The sequence below is a fragment of the Nerophis ophidion genome, linkage group LG09 (assembly GCF_033978795.1).
Source record: "Nerophis ophidion isolate RoL-2023_Sa linkage group LG09, RoL_Noph_v1.0, whole genome shotgun sequence".
Classification (NCBI taxonomy): domain Eukaryota; kingdom Metazoa; phylum Chordata; class Actinopteri; order Syngnathiformes; family Syngnathidae; genus Nerophis; species Nerophis ophidion.
The window spans coordinates 75,278,583-75,299,051 of record NC_084619.1 but is presented as its reverse complement, the minus strand read 5'-3'; the positions used below and the strand labels follow the sequence as shown (position 1 = coordinate 75,299,051).

The following is a 20,469-nucleotide window of genomic DNA, read 5'->3' as shown; positions in this document are numbered from 1 at the left end:
CTTATCCCTCCTGCTTGCTTCTTTGTCTTGTCTTAACTGTTTTGTTGCCTCTTTTTGCACTGATCTCCAAATCCATACATTGGAACTATTTAACTGGCCTCAATAAAACTGACAAGATCTTGAGTTTGGGGGAACCTGCTTGTCGTAACGGAGCGGAGTCCTGGGAGAAGAAGGAGTGCCACGTTGCTGGCGAACATTTCCAGTCGAGGATGTGAAGATATCTACCTATTTGGAATTATGACAACAGGACATCTGCTGATTTTCGTCCTGGTCGTGGAACTGTGGACCAGCTCTATACTCTGGGCAGGGTTCTTGAGGGTGCATGGGAGTTTGCCCAAACAGTCTACATGTGCTTTGTGGACTTGGAGAAGGCATTGGACCGTGTCCCTCGGGAAGTCCTGTGGGGAGTGCTCAGAGAGTATGGGGTATCGGACTGTCTGATTGTGGCGGTCCGTTCCCTGTATGATCAGTGTCAGAGCTTGGTCCGCATTGGTGGTAGTAAGTCGGACACGTTTCCAGTGAGAGTTGGACTCCGCCAAGGCTGTCCTTTGTCACCCATTCTGTTCATAACTTTTATGGACAGAATTTCTAGGCGCAGTCAAGGCGTTGAGGGGATCCGGTTTGGTGGCCACGGGATTAGGTCTCTGCTTTTTGCAGATGATGTAGTCCTGATGGCTTCATCTGGCCGGGATCTTCAGCTCTCACTGGATCGGTTCGCAGCCGAGCGTGAAGCGACCGGAATGAGAATCAGCACCTCCAAGTCCGAGTCCATGGTTCTCGCCCGGAAAAGGGTGGAGTGCCATCTCCGGGTTGGGGAGGAGACCCTGCCCCAAGTGGAGGAGTTCAAGTACCTAGGAGTCTTGTTCACGAGTGGGGGAAGGGTGGATCGTGAGATCGACAGGCGGATCGGTGCGGCGTCTTCAGTAATGCGGACGTTGTACCGGTCCGTTGTGGTGAAGAAGGAGCTGAGCCGGAAGGCAAAGCTCTCAATTTACCGGTCGATCTACGTTCCCATCCTCACCTATGGTCATGAGCTTTGGGTTATGACTGAAAGGACAAGATCACGGGTACAAGCGGCCGAAATGAGTTTCCTCCGCCGTGTGGCGGGGCTCTCCCTTAGAGATAGGGTGAGAAGCTCTGCCATCCGGGAGGAACTCAAAGTAAAGCCGCTGCTCCTTCACATGGAGAGGAGCCAGATGAGGTGGTTCGGGCATCTGGTCAGGATGCCACCCGAACGCCTCCCTAGGGAGGTGTTTAGGGCACGTCCAACCGGTAGGAGGCCACGGGGAAGACCCAGGACGCGTTGGGAAGACTATGTCTCCCGGCTGGCCTGGGAACGCCTCGGGATCCCCCGGGAAGAGCTAGACGAAGTGGCTGGGGAGAGGGAAGTCTGGGTTTCCCTGCTTAGGCTGTTGCCCCCGCGACCCGACCTCGGATAAGCGGAAGATGATGGATGGACATCTGCTGATTGGATTAAGCCTTGCTCTGGTTTGTCGACAAATTGGAAGTTGCTGGCAGTCTTCAAAGTACCCCAAAGCTGCCACAAATGGTTGGAGGATGCGGGAAGAACTGTGGACACTCTTGTGATTTCGGTTCACATCGGACTGTCCGCCCCGCAGGATTTTGAGGACCAGTCAGACAATTAAGAGTGGAAAGAAAATGGTATTTTCACTCGTATACAAAACATTCTAACTTGGATTGTTTTCTTGGCTTCGAGACTCTCCCGACACAAGAAACTCCCTTCTTGTCTCTCATGGACACACACCTGTTGTAGTTGACTTTGTACTTACCGGCTGCACAACATCAAGGCCACGGAACAGAGACACGCCGCAGGCTTACACACACATGCATCCACTAAAAAATATACGCCACACACACACACACACCCATCCCCAAATCCAAAGCCCTCGACGCAAATCCCATAGGGGGGACGGAAGGATGGGCAGCGCCTGAGAGCTGCGGCCTGCCACCATGACCCCCCCACTCCCTCCCCTCTGTTGCTAGATATCTCGAGACGTATGAATTGATTAACGTGGACCCCGACTTAAACAAGTTGAAAAACTTATTCGGGTGTTACCATTTAGTGGTCAATTGTACGGAATATGTACTGTACTGTGCAATCTACTAATAAAAGTATCAATCAATCAATGTTGTAATATGTATATATGTATTGTATTTCTGTATTTTTGTTACTCATCCTTTGCCAGCATTGACCTTTTTCCCATCTTTTACGGCAGGGGTGCCCATTACGTCGATGGCGAGCTACCAGTCGACCGCGGGGGGTGTGTCAGTCCATCTCCAGCCAGGCTTTTAAAAAAAATAGACCTAAAAATGAGTGATCATCAATCTTCACCAAGACGTCACTTAAATGACATTCACGGTACCGGAGGGTCTTGTGAGATGACGCTGGCTGCTGCAAGATCATTATTATGAAAATATGACCGAGAGGAAGGCGAGAAACACTTTTTATTTCAACAGACTCTCGCGCCGTGCCTTCCGTCAAAACTCTAAAGGCCGACTGCACATTTCCTATCTTCACAATAAAAGCCCTGCTTCATGCTGCCTGCGCTAACTAAATACAGAGTCTCGGAAAACTGGCGTGCACAAGCGATCCCTCAGAAAGCTGGCGTGCACATCACTTGTGCACGCCAGCTTTCTGAGACTCTTATTTTGTTAGCGCAGGCAGCATGGAGCAGGGCTTTTATTGTGAAGATAGGAAATGTGCGGTCGGCCTTTAGAGTTTTGACGGAAGGGACGGCGCGAAAGTCTGTTGAAATAAAAAGTGTTTCTCGCCTTCCTCTCTGTCATTTTTTCATAATAATGAACTGGCAGCAGCCAGCGTCATCTCACAAGACCCTCGGGTGCCGTGAATGTCAATCAAGCAAGCTACGGAATTTGCCGCCAATGTTTTTCTTGTAAAGTGTATGGAAGCTGGATGAATTAGATGCCAAAAACCAACCACTTTCATGTGGTATTGTACAGAAAGGACAACTTTTTTCTCCTCCATTTGAAAATGTGAGTGTTATCATCATTACTGTCTGATTCCAATCAATGCAAGTCATCAGAATCAGGTAATACACCAACTTATATTCTTGTCTTTGTGAAAGAAAGACATCTATATGTGTTACACATGCTTGTATTATCATTAAACACATTTAACTTGTTTACAAAAATGTCTCTTTCATAAATAAATAAATATAAATGATATATATAAATGAGGTAGATCCCCTCGAGTTGGTCAATTGAAAAGTAGCTCGCCTGCAGAAAAAGTGTGGGCACCCCTGTTTTACGGGGTGCCTTGTGGCGACCCATTGTTGTTCCTGTTTTGCAACCCTGTACACGGTTTGTTTGTCTAATCTTGAACGGGTTTGTGCTGAAAACAAAGTTTTGTTGTACTTGTGCAATGACAATAAAGTCCTATCCTATCTTATCCCATGAAGACATCAATGACCCATTAAACCCACGACTAATTCCCAAATGTTCCATGTTTTGACTTTGAGAACAAGTGTTACAAATGTCTTCGACCATTACCTCGACACCAGAATAATGCTGACGCCATGTTTTTTCTTGAATTGAGGCAGAATCAACAGCACCTCTGCAGTCCATGTCCCCTAAAACGTTATCAAATATTTATCAAATGATTTCTAGCGACCAACGACTGCACTCTTCAAGGGTGATTACTACGGACGTAGTTCTCCTGCTTTTTCCCCTTCTTGTTGTCCTTCTCCCCTCCCTTCTTGTGTCTGTAAGTCTGCAACCCTGTCTTTAGTTCCAGGAGTCATCCAAGCCCACCTGTTGCTAATCAACTACCGGACCTAAACCCTGGATCTCCACTCAGCCGGAGCCAGTCCGTCCGTCGCCTGCGGTACAATCTTTCCCTGAGCTTACTAACTCTGACTTTTGCCCTGAACTTTTTGTAATTTCTGTTATTGTATCCTGGAGGACAGACTTTTGACCCGGTTTTCCTGGAGCTGATCTTTCGTTAAACTGATTCATTTTCTCCAGTGATTTTGTTGTTATTAAATAGAGATTTGTTAGGGATCTGCATTTGGATTGCATGATGGCCATTCTTGAGCGTTCATAACTGTGGGTAAAGACGTTATCTCAATCGCGTAGAACGTGGCAAAACTACCCTGAAAGACCAGATGTTAATTCCACTGGCAGAGATGGAAGACGTGGTTTAAAAAAGCCACAACTCGCACAAAAAAAGCCTGTATTCTGGTGTCAAAAGACGCTATTCTGGCCAGAGGGTTATGAAGATGAGACTCGGTTTAATCAGAGGACTACAATAATCGGTCGCTAAATGTAATTTACGCCTGTGTGAAATGTGTTCCGCCGTATGAAAACATATGCTGTGCTACACCACACATATCCTGGGAAGCCTTTAAATAGGATATGTCGCATACTAATGAGAAGGTAAACCAGAGCATCTGTTGCCATGCTCGACGCTAAAGCTCAAAGCTAATCGGCGTTTAAAAGTGACAAAAACAGATCTCGGTAGCTAGACAGCAAATAGCAGTCTGTGTGCATGTGTGAGAACTGTCAGCCAGTGCTGGAAAAAGGGCAATTGAAGTAGAATGGGTGGACGTCCAACTATAGAAACAAGCTAGTTAAGACTACGTATTCACTGATTTGGGAACTGAAGTGGCACAAATCAGTTTTTTGTTTTTTTTTCAAATTCTGATATTTTTCAGCTGAATGTTTACCCGGCAAATAATGTTATTTTTTGTTGAGTGTTTTTTTTCTTCCATTTATATTAATGCACACATGTTAAACATGCAGTTTTAATATTTAGGATGTGCATTAAAAAAATAAAAAATAAGAATCTAAATAATTCAGTTGTGTTTATTCTCACTATTTTCACTAAATTACGCATTGAGGCTGCAAAGTGTGATTATCCGATTAGTCGATTAGTCGAACAAACTAATCGATTGTTTACTTGATTGCTGAAATAATCGATATCTGCAACTCTATTGGCAGTTAATTAAATTGATTAGCAGGAACATCCAAAACAATAAACACAAGTTATTATAATGTTGACATGTTTCAACTCACAATACTTTAGTTTTCTTTGTAAACTGAACAAAATAGTGTTGAATTTATTTATCTTTTTTTCATTTGTATTAATACACACATGCTAAACATGCAGTTTCAATGTTGATGATGTGCATTAAAAAAAAACTAAAAATAAAAGTTATAGCAATCGGAAACAATCATGTTTATCTCGACTGTTTTCACTAAATTACGGATTGAGGCTGCAATGCGCGATATAGCCGATTAGTCGATTAATCGTGCAAACTAATTGTCATTTACTTGATTACTAATATACTCGATATATGCAGCTCTATTAGGGACCTGGCAGTTATAAATGATAAATGGGTTGTACTTGTATAGCGCTTTTCTACCTTCAAGGTACTCAAAGCGCTTTGACACTACTTCCACATTCACACACACATTCACACACTGATGGAGGGAGCTGCCATGCAAGGCGCCAACCAGCAACCATCAGGAGCAAGGGTGAAGTGTCTTGCTCAGGACACAACGGACGTGACGAGGTTGGTTCTAGGTGGGATTTGAACCAGTGACACTCGGGTTGCGCACGGCCACTCTCCCACTGCGCCACGCCGTCCGTTAATTGAATGGATTAGTAGGAACATCCAAAACAGAAATAACACAACTTATTATAATGTTGACATGTTTCAAATCACAATACTTTTGTTTTCTTTGAAAACTGAGCAAATTAGTGTTGAATGTATTTATTTATTTTCTTAATGCACACATGTTAAATATCTAATTTCAATGTTGATGATGTGCATTTAAAAACAGGAATAAAAGTTATAGCAATCAGAAACAATCATGTTTATCTCGACTGTTTTCACTAAATCACGCATTGAGGCTGCAATGTGTGATTTAGCCGATTAGTCGAGTACTCGTGCAAACTAATTGATCATTTACTTGATTACTAATATACTCGATATATGCAGCTCTATTAGGGACCTGGCAGTTAATTGAATGGATTAGTAGGAACATCCAAAACAGAATTAACACAACTTATTCAAGTGTTGACATGTTTCAAATCGGCCCTGCGATGAGGTGGTGACTTGTCCAGGGTGTACGCCGCCTTCCGCCCGATTGTAGCTGAGATAGGCACCAGCGCCCCCCGCGACTCCAAAGGGAATAAGCGGTAGAAAATGGATGGATAGATGTGTCAAATCACAATACTTGTATTTTTTTTTTTAAACTGAGCAAATTAGTGTTGAATTTTTATTTTGTTTTCATTTTTATTAATGCACACATGTTAAATATGTGATTTCAATGTTGATGATATGCATTAAAAAAACAAGAATGAAATAATGACATTTATAGCAAGCTGAACATATTGTGTTCATTTCAACTATTTTTTACTAAATAACGCGTCGAGGCTGCAATGTGTGATTTAGCCGATTAGTCGATTAATCGTGCAAACTAATTGATCATTTACTTGATTACTAATATATTCGATGTATGCAGCTCTATTAGGGACCTGGCAGTTAATTGAATGGATTAGTAGGAACATCCAAAACAGAATTAACACAACTTATTCAAGTGTTGACATGTTTCAAATCGGCCCTGCGATGAGGTGGTGACTTGTCCAGGGTGTACGCCGCCTTCCGCCCGATTGTAGCTGAGATAGGCACCAGCGCCCCCCGCGACTCCAAAGGGAATAAGCGGTAGAAAATGGATGGATAGATGTGTCAAATCACAATACTTGTGGGGGTTTTTTTTAACTGAGCAAATTAATGTTGAATTTTTTTTTTTTTTCATTTTTTTTAATGTACACATGTTAAATATTTAATTTCAATGTTGATGATATGCATTAAAAAAACAAGAATGAAAGAATGACATTTATAGCAAGCTGAACATATTGTGTTAATTTCAACTATGTTTTACTAAATAAAACATTGAGGCTGCAATGTGTGATTTAGCCGATTAGTCGATTAATCGTGCAAACTAATTGATCATTTACTTGATTACTAATATACTCGACGTATGCAGCTCTATTAGGGACCTGGCAGTTAATTGAATGGATTAGTAGGAACATCCAAAACAGAATTAACACAATTTATTATAGTGTTGACATGTTTCAAATCGGCCCTGCGATGAGGTGGTGACTTGTCCTGAGTGTACGCCGCCTTCCGCCTGATTGTAGCTGAGATAGGCACCAGCGCACCCCGCGACTCCAAAGGGAATAAGCGGTAGAAAATGGATGGATGGATGTTTCAAATCAAAATACTTGTGTTTTTCTTTTAAACTGAGCAAATTAATGTTGAATTTATTTACTTTTTTCATTTTTATTAATGCACACACGTTAAATATTTAATTTCAATGTTGATGATATGCATTAAAAAACAAGAATGAAAGAATGAAATTTATAGCAAGCTGAACATATTGTGTTCATTTCAACTATTTTTTACTAAATAACGCGTCGAGGCTGCAATGTGTGATTTAGCCGATTAGTCGATTAATCGTGCAAACTAATTGATCATTTACTTGATTACTAATATACTCGATATATGCAGCTGTATTAGGGACCTGGCAGTTAATTGAATGGATTAGTAGGAACATCCAAAACAGAATTAACTTATTATGATGTTGACATGTTTCAAATCACAATACTTTTTTTTCTTCTCAAATTAGTGTTGAATGTATTTATTTATTTATTTTCTTAATGCACACATGTTAAATATTTAATCTCAATGTTGATGATGCGCATTTAAAAACAAAAAACAGGAATGAAAGTTATAGCAATCAGACATATTTGTGTTTATTTAGACTATGTTCACTAAATTACGCATTAAGGCTACAAAGTGTGATTTATCTGATTAGTCGATTAATCGTGCAAACTAATCGATTGATTGCTCGATTACTAAAATAATCGATATTGGCAGCCGTAGTAGGGACCTGGCAGTTAATTGAATGGATTAGTAAGAACATCCAAAACAGAATTAACACAACTTATTATAGTGTTGACATGTTTCAAATCGGCCCTGCGATGAGATGGTGACTTGTCCAGGGTGTACGCCGCCTTCCGCCTGATTGTAGCTGAGATAGGCACCAGCGCCCCCCGCGACTCCAAAGGGAATAAGCCATAGAAAATGGATGGATGGATGTTTCAAATCACAATACTTGTGTTTTTTTTTGGAAACTGAGCAAATTAGTGTTGAATGTATTTATTTTTATTTTTTTTCATTTTTATTAATGCACACGTTAAATATGTAATTTCAATGTTGATGATATGCATTAAAAAAACAAGAATGAAATAATGACATTTATAGCAAGCTGAACATATTGTGTTCATTTCAACTATTTTTTACTAAATAACGCGTCGAGGCTGCAATGTGGCATTTAGCCGATTAGTCGATTAATCGTGCAAACTAATTGATCATTTACTTGATTACTAATATACTCGATGTATGCAGCTCTATTAGGGACCTGGCAGTTAATTGAATGGATTAGTAGGAACATCCAAAACAGAAATAACACAACGTATTATAATGTTGACATGTTTCAAATCACAATACTTTATTTTCCTATAAAACTGAGCAAGTTACTGATGAATGTATTTTTTTATTTTCTTAATGTACACATGTTAAATATTTAATGTCAATGTTGATGATGTGCATTTAAAAACAGGAATGAAAGTTATAGCAATCAGACATATTTGTGTTTATCTAGACTATGTTCACTAAATTACGCATTAAGGCTACAAAGTGTGATTTATCTGATTAGTCGATTAATCGTGCAAACTAATCGATCGATTGCTCGATTACTAAAATAATCGATATTGGCAGCCGTAGTAGGGACCTGGCAGTTAATTGAATGGATTAGTAAGAACATCCAAAACAGAATTAACACAACTTATTCAAGTGTTGACATGTTTCAAATCGGCCCTGCGATGAGGTGGTGACTTGTCCTGAGTGTACGCCGCCTTCCGCCTGATTGTAGCTGAGATAGGCACCAGCGCACCCCGCGACTCCAAAGGTAATAAGCCATAGAAAATGGATGGATGGATGTTTCAAATCACAATACTTGTGTTTTTTTTTTTTTAACTGAGCAAATTAATGTTGAATTTTTTTTTTTCATTTTTATTAATGCACACATGTTAAATATTTAATTTCAATGTTGATGATATGCATTAAAAAAACAAGAATGAAATAATTAAATTTATAGCAAGCTGAACATATTGTGTTCATTTCAACTATTTTTTATTAAATAACGCATCGAGGCTGCAATGTGTGATTTAGCCGATTAGTCGATTAATCGTGCAAACTAATTGATCATTTACTTGATTACTAATATACTCGATGTATGCAGCTCTATTGGGGACCTGGCAGTTAATTGAATGGATTAGTAGGAACATCCAAAACAGAATTAACACAATTTATTATAGTGTTGACATGTTTCAAATCGGCCCTGCGATAAGGTGGTGACTTGTCCAGGGTGTACGCCGCCTTCCGCCCGATTGTAACTGAGATAGGCACCAGCGCCCCCTGCAACTACAAAGGGAATAAGCGGTAGTAAATGGATGGATAGATGTTTCAAATCACAATACTTGTGGGGTTTTTTTTTAACTGAGCAAATTAATGTTGAATTTTTTTTTTTTTTTTCATTTTTATTAATGCGCACATGTTAAATATTTAATTTCAATGTTGATGATATGCATTAAAAAAACAAGAATGAAATAATTAAATTTATAGCAAGCTGAACATATTGTGTTCATTTCAACTATTTTTTATTAAATAACGCATCGAGGCTGCAATGTGTGATTTAGCCGATTAGTCGATTAATCGTGCAAACTAATTGATCATTTACTTGATTACTAATACACTCGATGTATGCAGCTCTATTAGGGACCTGGCAGTTAATTGAATGGATTAGTAGGAACATCCAAAACAGAATTAACTTATTATGATGTTGACATGTTTCAAATCACAATACTTTTTTTTCTTCTCAAATTAGTGTTGAATGTATTTATTTATTTATTTTCTTAATGTACACATGTTAAATATTTAATCTCAATGTTGATGATGTGCATTTAAAAACAAAAAACAGGAATGAAAGTTATAGCAATCAGACATATTTGTGTTTATCTAGACTATGTTCACTAAATTACGCATTAAGCCTACAAAGTGTGATTTATCTGATTAGTCGATTAATCGTGCAAACTAATCGATTGATTGTTCGATTACTAAAATAATCGATATTGGCAGCCGTAGTAGGGACCTGGCAGTTAATTGAATGGATTAGTAAGAACATCCAAAACAGAATTAACACAACTTATTCAAGTGTTGACATGTTTCAAATCGGCCCTGCGATGAGGTGGGAACTTGTCCAGGGTGTACGCCGCCTTCCGCCCGATTGTAGCTGAGATAGGCACCAGCGCCCCCCGCGACTCCAAAGGGAATAAGCGGTAGAAAATGGATGGATGGATGTTTCAAATCAGAATACTTGTGTTTTTCTTTTAAACTGAGCAAATTAATGTTGAATTTATTTACTTTTTTCATTTTTATTAATGCACACACGTTAAATATTTAATTTCAATGTTGATGATATGCATTAAAAAACAAGAATGAAAGAATGAAATTTATAGCAAGCTGAACATATTGTGTTCATTTCAACTATTTTTTACTAAATAACGCGTCGAGGCTGCAATGTGGCATTTAGCCGATTAGTCGATTAATCGTGCAAATTAATTGATCATTTACTTGATTACTAATATACTCGATGTATGCAGCTCTATTAGGGACCTGGCAGTTAATTGAATGGATTAGTAGGAACATCCAAAACAGAATTAACACAATTTATTATAGTGTTGACATTTTTCAAATCGGCCCTGCGATGAGGTGGTGACTTGTCCAGGGTGTACGCCGCCTTCCGCCCGATTGTAACTGAGATAGGCACCAGCGCCCCCTGCGACTACAAAGGGAATAAGCGGTAGAAAATGGATGGATAGATGTGTCAAATCACAATACTTGTGGGTTTTTTTTTTAACTGAGCAAATTAATGTTGAATTTATTTTTTTTTTTCATTTTTATTAATGTACACATGTTAAATATTTAATTTCAATGTTGATGATATGCATTAAAAAAACAAGAATGAAAGAATGACATTTATAGCAAGCTGACATATTGTGTTAATTTCAACTATTTTTTACTAAATAAAACATTGAGGCTGCAATGTGTGATTTAGCCGATTAGTCGATTAATCGTGCAAACTAATTGATCATATACTTGATTACTAATATACTCGACGTATGCAGCTCTATTAGGGACCTGGCAGTTAATTGAATGGATTAGTAGGAACATCCAAAACAGAATTAACACAACTTATTATAATGTTGACATGTTTCAAAACACAATACTTTTGTTTTCTTTGAAAACTGAGCCCACATTTTTACAGCATCAGGAGTGTCATCATCATGAAAAAAATAGATAAATAAATAAAACAACACACAGCCGCCAAAAGGCCTGGGAAGTTCCTCTTTCCACACGTCTGAGTGCCATCAAAAAGTGTCAGTCCTAAAACTGCTAAGATGATTCCCACTGTTGGTGTCGAGCTCGAGGGAAAAAAACAAACTCAGAGAAATGTAGCAAAATTTGAGGTCTGGGTTGCAGAAAAAGAGGAGCATGAGAGACGTTTTAAGAGCCTGAAGGTGACACGGAGTAATCTGAAGTGATGGTGTCTCCTGCCCGAGCTAAAACATCCGCACTAAAGGAGGGTAGAAAAAAGTTTCAGTTATGTTTGTAAGCACCATGGCGGTGGGACTCGGGGGATGCTTGTAAATGTAGCTCATAAGAGGCAGGAACCTGTAAACAAATGGATGGCTGCGGAACTGCCAGGAAGTATATTTATTATCCCGCGCTGTACAGACATGGCGACCATTACCGAGCACAAAAGAACGCCGTCAGAACCACCGGCTGCGAGTCTAATTGGGGAAACACGATGGATGGCGGGTCCGGGACGGAGAAGAAACCACACATCAGCGGCCAAAACAATAAGAGGATATGATAGTAGGCAAATATCATGGAAGTATAGCAATGATGTTCTTAGTTGTCACTGTCTTGTTTAGAGGAGAACTTCCTGTCTCATGTTCAATCGTACCATCTAGATTCCAGGTAACTGATTATCAATCAATATCTGTCTTTTTTTTTTTTTACGGAAATACATGAACAGATAAAATATATTCACATATTATACCAGTATTTCATGTTTAAAATACAATAATTGTATATATATCTTGATTGGATTATCCAGAGAATAGTGCTCGATACCGTGGTAGAGCGTAATATGTAAGCACGCCCCTCTCAACGGGGGGTGCTTACAGACATCAGTCGTTTACCAAGCAAAGGTAACACGCAAGGAAATTAATACATCCGACACGTACGTAGGATTAACCGAAGGAGCGTTCGAAACCAGATGGAATAATCACAACGCCTCCTTTAGAAACCAGACTTTGCGGAATTCTACAGAACTCAGCAAGCACATTTGGAACCTCAAAGACAATAATGTTGAATATTCAATAACATGGCAAATTCTTGCATCCAGCACACCTTACAACAGTGGTAATAAAAGATGCAACCTATGCTTGAAAGAGAAACTGTTTATTTTATATCATCCAGACCTGTCATCCCTCAACAAGCGCAGTGAAATCATTTCAACATGCCGCCACAGACAGAAACACCTCCTAGGTAACACATGAGCCAATCACCACACCCCTACACCTGCCTGTACCCACCCACTCTGTGCCCTATATTAACCATTGTATGTGAATGCTTCCATTAAAATCTCCTGATGATTGAGGGAACCCCTCATGAAACACTTCTGTAGAGATGAAGTAGTCTTGTGATTTTTCCCACACCTATATATATATATATATATATATTTATATATATATATATATATATATATATATATATATATATATATATATATGTATTTATTTTTGAAATTTTTTACCCTGGACTACACGCAGATTGGTTTTGGGAGCCGTACTTTGGGGACCCCTGGGATAGCTAAAAATTTAAAAAAAATGATCCATATTACTCAGGACTACACGCGGGCCGGATATTGGACGCTGGCGGGCTGTATCTGCCCCGCGGGCCCTAGTTTGGAGACCCCTGCACTAGACAGTCTGACTGTTCAACGCCGCAGGAGTACACATTTGCACTTTTGACTCTAAATACTTAATACCTCTCGCTCCATTTACCTCGCAGCTGCGAGGTTCCCAACACAGGAACCACTTACTCCTCTCTTCATGTCAAGGAATGTCTGCACAGTAAAAGACGTAACACCATTTCTTTCAAAAACTGGGGAGACCTCGTTATGTTGCTTGTAATGCCGCCAATGAAAGTTTGGAGGAGGCCTGCACTCGTTTACCTCCAGCCGCGCCGGTTAAAGATGATAAGAGTTTTGTTTTTTTTTAATTTTCATTGATATGCATATGAGGCACATGAGAGTAAACTAATAAGAAAAGCCAGCTGCTGGCCGCCTGGACACAAATTGACCTGACAAACACAACGTTCAATCCCCGGCTTCCTGAATATGATGGCATGAAAATACAGCGAGGAAAGGCCGCGGTCAACGGGATATAATCCTGCCATAATCTGCCGCCCCTGCTGATGCACCCTCGCCGTCTCTCCCTCCAGGGATCGGTGGCAAAGGTGAAGTGATAAACGGGTCACACGTAACACGAGAAGTCTTACCATGCTCCGGTTCTGAGGACGCCGACACGAGTCCCGGTCGCTTGCAGAAAGGCACATGCCTTCAAAAAGTTCCCCGGCGTCACGAGCCAAGAGAAAGCGTCTCCCCGCACAATCCGGCAGCGTGTGGCCAACCAGGCGGCCTTGTCCAGAGCGCTCCCTCTCTTCCCTCGCTCGCCCTCTGTGCGGTGATGACGTTGTAAAGCAGGTAATCTGATTACACCGGTCAGTAAAGGTGAGCCGGGCTAAGGCGCTCTGGTCCCTCCTCCTCATTGACAAAGTGCCAGGTATGCACCTTTTTACTTCATAGGCAATGCATGCACCATTTGATCTGGGATTAATCTGTAATAATTATATTTTGTTCATATGGACGGTTGGGAGTAAAAAAATTAAAATTAAAAATAAAAAAGACAAAAAAAATTGGTAAAAATATTGTTCAATAAACCAACATTTTACCATTCCAAATTGTCTTTAAAGAACAAAAAGCGGCATTAACTGTTCATTTAAAAACATGTGTATATGGGGATAGGTTGAATGGCAACACTAAATGGGCCCTAGTGTGTGAATGTGAGTGTGAATGTTGTCTGTCTATCTGTGTTGGCCCTGCGATGAGGTGGCGACTTGTCCAGGGTGTACCCTGCCTTCCGCCCGATTGTAGCTGAGATAGGCGCCAGCGCCCCCCGCGACCCCGAAAGGGAATAAGCGGTAGAAAATGGATGGATGGATGGATATATATATATATAGATAGATAGTACTTTATTGATTCCTTCAGGATATATATATATATATATATATATATATATACATATATTAGGGATGCACCGAAATGAAAATTTGTGGCCGAAGCCGAAACTGAATAAAATTTGAGCGCTTGGCCGAAGGCCGAATACCAAATACCGAATAATAAATGCAGTTTTTCACAACTTTTTTATATTGCATAAATAGCCTAGAGTCAATTTTTAGACATGTTTTTCAAATAAAGTAAATTTTTATTGAATATTGACATTTTTTTTTATATTCCAGTAGTCTTTGCTTTTCAAAAAAAGCACAAAGTTTTTCATTTATATTAGGCCTTCAAACAAAACATGCATTCCAAAAAAAAAAAAAAAAGTGCATTAAAGTGGATAAACCCACAACAAATGAATTATTGTCCTTTTGGCAAAAGTCTGCTTAGCCACAGTAGATATGCTAATAATGTAAACAGAAGGCTCAAGTAAATCTCAATAAGTGTGTGCTTGTAACCTCATACACTTATACAGGTAGCCTACACAACAGGCTAATAATGTAAACAGAGGCCCCACTAAATCTCAATAAGTGTGTGCTTGTAACCTCATACACTTATACAGGTAGCCTACACAACAGGCTAATAATGTAAACAGAGGCCCCACTAAATCTCAATAAGTGTGTGCTTGTAACCTCATACACTTATACAGGTAGCCTACACAATATATCCCAATGTAAACAGAGGACCCACTAAATCTCAATAAGTGTGTGCTTGTAACCTCATACACTTATACAGGTACACAACATATCCCAGGCCAGAACAGATTTGTCAATAACAGTACTTCAGTTTCAGAATAAAAAGAAGGAAACTAACTATGTATAAAACAATTTAAATTTAACACTGCACGTCGGTTGATTGCGTCACCGCGTCAAAAAAATGCGTCTTTGCGTCACACGCCACTATTCGGCCTTGTTTTTAACTCATTCCACCGAAGGCCGAATGTGGCTTTTTTTGCCATATTCGGTTACAGATTAATCGGTGCATCCCTAATATATATATATATATACACACCCAACCCCTCCAACCCAACGCTGATGAAAGGACAGCCAGCGCCTGATAGCTGCAGCCGACCACCATGACCCCGCACTCCCTTCCCTCTGCTGCTAGATATCTGGAGATGTACGTTGTAATATGTAGATGTGCTTTGCTATGGAGGTTTTTTCCCACTCCAGACTTTTTAGATCAGGGGTGCCCACACTATTTCTGCAGGCGAGCTACTTTTCAATTGACCAACTCGAGGGGATCTACCTCATTTATATATATCATTTATATTTATTTATTTATGAAAGAGACATTTTTGTAAACAAGTTAAATGTGTTTAATGATAATACAAGCATGTGTAACACATATAGATGTCTTTCTTTCACAAAGACAAGAATATAAGTTGGTGTATTACCTGATTCTGATGACTTGCATTGATTGGAATCAGACAGTAATGATGATAACGCCCACATTTTCAAATGGAGGAGAAAAAAAGTTGTCCTTTCTGTACAATACCACATGAAAGTGGTTGGTTTTTGGCATCTAATTCATCCAGCTTCCATACACTTTACAAGAAAAACATTGGCGGCAAATTCCGTAGCTTGCTTGATTGACATTCACGGCACCCGAGGGTCTTGTGAGATGACGCTGGCTGCTGCCAGTTCATTATTATGAAAAAATGACAGAGAGGAAGGCGAGAAACACTTTTTATTTCAACAGACTTTCGCGCCGTCCCTTCCGTCAAAACTCTAAAGGCCGACTGCACATTTCCTATCTTCACAATAAAAGCCCTGCTTCATGCTGCCTGCGCTAACAAAATAAGAGTCTCGGAAAGCTGGCGTGCACAAGTGATGTGCACGCCAGCTTTCTGAGGGATCGCTTGTGCACGCCAGTTTTCCGAGACTCTGTATTTAGTTAGCGCAGGCAGCATGAAGCAGGGCTTTTATTGTGAAGATAGGAAATGTGCAGTCGGCCTTTAGAGTTTTGACGGAAGGTACGGCGCCAGAGGCTGTTGAAATAAAAAGTGTTTCTGGCCTTCCTCTCGGTCATATTTTCATAATAATGATCTTGCAGCAGCCAGCGTCATCTCACAAGACCCTCCGGTACCGTGAATGTCATTTAAGTGACGTCTTGGTGAAGATTGATGATCACTCATTTTTAGGTCTATTTTTTTTAAAAGCCTGGCTGGAGATCGACTGACACACCCCCCGTGGTCGACTGGCAGCTCGCCATCGACGTAATGGGCACCCATGGTTTAGATCATGGGTGTCAAACTCTGGCCCGCGGGCTGGCCCGCCGTGTAATTTCATTTGGTCCTTGAGGCAATTATAAATCAACATTAGAGCTGGCCCGCCGGTATTATACAGTGGCGGTGCCGTTGTATCACCGTATTCAACGCTAATTTTCATACTTGCCACCTCTCCAGATTTTTCCAGGAGAATACCGAATTTCAGTGAAACCCCCCGAGAGTGGCTGTCTTGGTTGCTTTGTTGGGTCTGCTCCTGTCTCTGGCCATGCTCCCTCCACCCCAGCAGACAATGGCGTGGAACATCGCAGAGGTTTCTTTTACTTTTTATTCATAGCTGTATGTAGAAGTGTCTGCTTGTATCTGCTGCTTTAATGTCTTTAATGTCCTCTGTGTTCTTTGATGTTTGATGTTTCCCTCTTACATGTGTACCATGGCTATGAGTTATTTATTTATCAATTTTTATTTAATAACTTTTTTTCCCCCTGGCCTCAGTCTGCACCCCCTCTCCACGGCCCAGGCTAAGACCGATTTTTTAATTGTATTTTAATCTTCTACTTTTTTCTCCCATTCCCCTCCCCCACCTGTTTACCTGTATCTCACCTTTTTTGTAAGGGGCGCTGGAAGCCGGCAGACCCGTCAGCGATCCTGTTCTGTCTCCCTGTAATGTTTTTCTGATCTTGAATGGGATTGCGCTGAAAATTTTCATTTTGCTGAAGGAACTCTCCTGACGGAATAAATAAAGTACTATCTAATCTAATCTAATCTACAACCGGTCGTTGAATTTCTCCCGATTTCCACTCAGACAACAATATCGGCGGCGTGCTTTAAAGGTACTGCTTTTAGCGTCATTTACCACCCTTTCGTCATGTCCGCTTTCCCGATATACAAACAGCGTGCCGGCCCAATCACGTAATACATGCGGCTTCTACACACACACAAGTGAATGCAAGGCATACTTGGTCAACAGCCATACAGGTCACACTGAGGGTGGCCGTATAAAGAACTTTAACACTGTTACACCACACTGTGAACCCACACTAAACAAGAATGACAAACACATTTCGGGAGAACATCCGCGCCGTAACACAACATAAACACAACAGAACAAATACCACGAAACCCTTGCAGCACTAACTCTCCCGGGACGCTACAATATACACCCCCGCTACCACTATAAAGTTATATAAGCCTTGCTTGTTCAATATTCAATGCAAAACTTGTTTGGGTCCTTATTAAAATGTTAAGTTGTTCAACTTTGACCCGCGGCTTTGTTCAGTTTAGAATTTTGGCCCACTGTGGATTTGAGTATGACACCCCTGGTTTAGATGGTGGTTTTGTACTCATCCTTCCCCTTTTACCTTTTTCCTCATCTTTTACGGGGCGCCTTGTGGCGACCCATCAAGGTTCTTGTTCTCTTGTTTCCCTGCTTAGGTTGTTGCCCCCGCGACCCGACCTCGGATAAGCGGAAGAAGATGGATGGATGGATGGAGTTGTGTAGTCCTCTGTGTTTTCTGTTTTTTTTATTTTATTTTGATTTCTATTTATTGTTTTAATTGGTTTCACCCTTTAAAATAGTTTTGTATCATATTTATTTTTATATTGTTTTTATATTGGTTTTATTTTTTTATTCAGGCTCCACCAGTCATTGGTGGAGCCAAGGATAATATTTGAATATTGTTTTTTAATATTGTTGTGCAGCACCTTAGAGACATTTATGTTGTTGAAAAGTGCTACACAAATAAAGTAGATTTAAAAGTAATCCATTTCAAAGAAATGTGTTTTATGTGTTCTCACTAAGACTGGGTCAGAGTGACTTTAGTCTGTTGTTTACTTTCATGCTCTGTATTGTCAGAGAAAGTGTGATCTCACAACCACCGAATGGGAAATACAATTAAAAAAAAAAAAAAGTAGAACCCCTGAAGTGTTATTTCAAAGTGGTTACCTGCGCCGTCAAACTAGTTTTCTTTGGCTGTTTTCACTTATTCCGATTAAAAGTACGTTACGTGAAATATTGAAAATGTTAAATGCGATCGTCGCATATTCCCTCCATCCATCCATTTTCCACCGTTTATTCCCTTTGGGGTCACGGAGGGCGCTGGTGTCTATCTTAGCTACAATCGGGCGGAAGGCGAGGTTCACCCTGGACAAGTCGCCACCTCATATAAAAGGTATTTTACACTGTTTAGATGGTTAAAAAGGTGCCATTATTGCGCCATGCCTGAGTGGTCATGAAGGTTAGAAAAATAATAGAAGACTAGATATTTGCCACCATGCTTACATGCCAGACATATTGGTGGAGGGTTTGATTCCCAAGGTGATGCATGAACATTAGAGATGTCCGATAATGGCTCATATTCTGATATTGTCCAACTCTAAATGACCGATTCCGATATCAACCGATACAACATATGCAGTCGTGGAATTAACACATTATTATGACTAATTTTGTTGTGATGTCCCGCTGGATGCATTATTTAACAAAGTTTTCCAAAATAAATCAACTCAAGTTACGGAAAAAAAATGAAGTCGCATCCCGGAAGAGTTAGTGCTGCAAGGGATTCTGGATATTTGTTCTGTTGTGTCTATGTTGTGTTATGGTGCAGATGTTCTCCCGAAATGTGTTGGTCATTCTTGTTTGGTGTGTGTTCACAGTGTGGCACATATTTGTAACAGTGTTAAAGTTGTTTATACGGCAACCCTCAGTGTGACCTGTATAGCTGTTGACCAAGTATGCGTGGCATTAACTTGTGTGTGTGTGTGTGCCTTTAAGGTTCTTTGGCGCTCTGTACTTCTCCCTACATCTGTGTACACAGCAGCATTTTAAAAAGTCATACATTTGACTTTTTGAAACCGATACCGATAATTTCCGATATTACATTTTAAAGCATTTATCAGCCGATAATATTGTCAGACCAATATTATCGGACATCTGTAGTCCAGTGTTATTTTTTTTGCCAGAACACCAGCTGGAATGTGAGAGCAAGCTGAAACCACTCACAGTTCCTCATTATGGTGGGAATACAATCAATTCCCTTCCAAGTAGTATTATCACTGAAGGACCTGAGTAAAAACGAATGTATGCACACAAACCGAGCAGGACGACAAAAGAAGTTAACCACTTAAGCTTCGATGTGAAGTAGGGATGATCGATACAGATGTCGATACTATGGATACCAAGTGTTGTATTAGTATACAAACAATACTAAAGTGACTAGATCAGGGATGTCAAACTCATTTTTACATCAGGGGGCCGCATAGAGGAAAATCTATTATGATGCTAAAATCATGGCATTAAAAAATAAATAAAACAACTTCAAATTATTTTATGTGTCTTTCTTTGGCCGAAAATAGAACAAGCACATTCTGAAAATGTCAAGTTAGTTGTTAGTCTGAGGAAGAAAAAAAAAATGCTGCGGTTTCAAAAGCACCACAAAGAACACGGTGAACATAAACTATGTCTCATTGATTTTATAAAAACGTTAAACTTTAAAGCACTTCCTGTTTAGAATGATCATGTTGTCAGATCATTAAAAATGTTTAAAAAAAAGCAACCGAGTGTTTCATAAAACCGCCTCATTTATGATTATCCGCAACTGCCACAACACATTCATTTATCATCATGCAAATATTACCATTATAATCTAAACAAAAGAATGATCAAAAGGACACCAAAGTTAAATTAAAGGTAACATAACTACGAATGTAACCAACGTCCA

General features: G+C 40.1%; 1 protein-coding gene across 5 annotated transcripts in view; it reads right to left on the bottom strand.

Moving 5' to 3' along the window:
* The window catches only part of pcdh15a (protocadherin-related 15a), a 564,893-nt gene that overhangs the window by 452,942 nt on the left and 91,482 nt on the right, over positions 1-20,469 (bottom strand). For 2 of the 5 annotated variants that reach the window (XM_061911783.1, XM_061911786.1), the window contains exon 1: positions 13,743-13,915. The exons of the other annotated variants lie outside the window; for them this stretch is intronic. The gene's annotated coding sequence lies outside the window, so the exon portion shown is untranslated. Of the gene's footprint in view, positions 1-13,742; positions 13,916-20,469 lie in introns of those variants that run through there. 5 annotated transcript variants of the gene reach the window in all.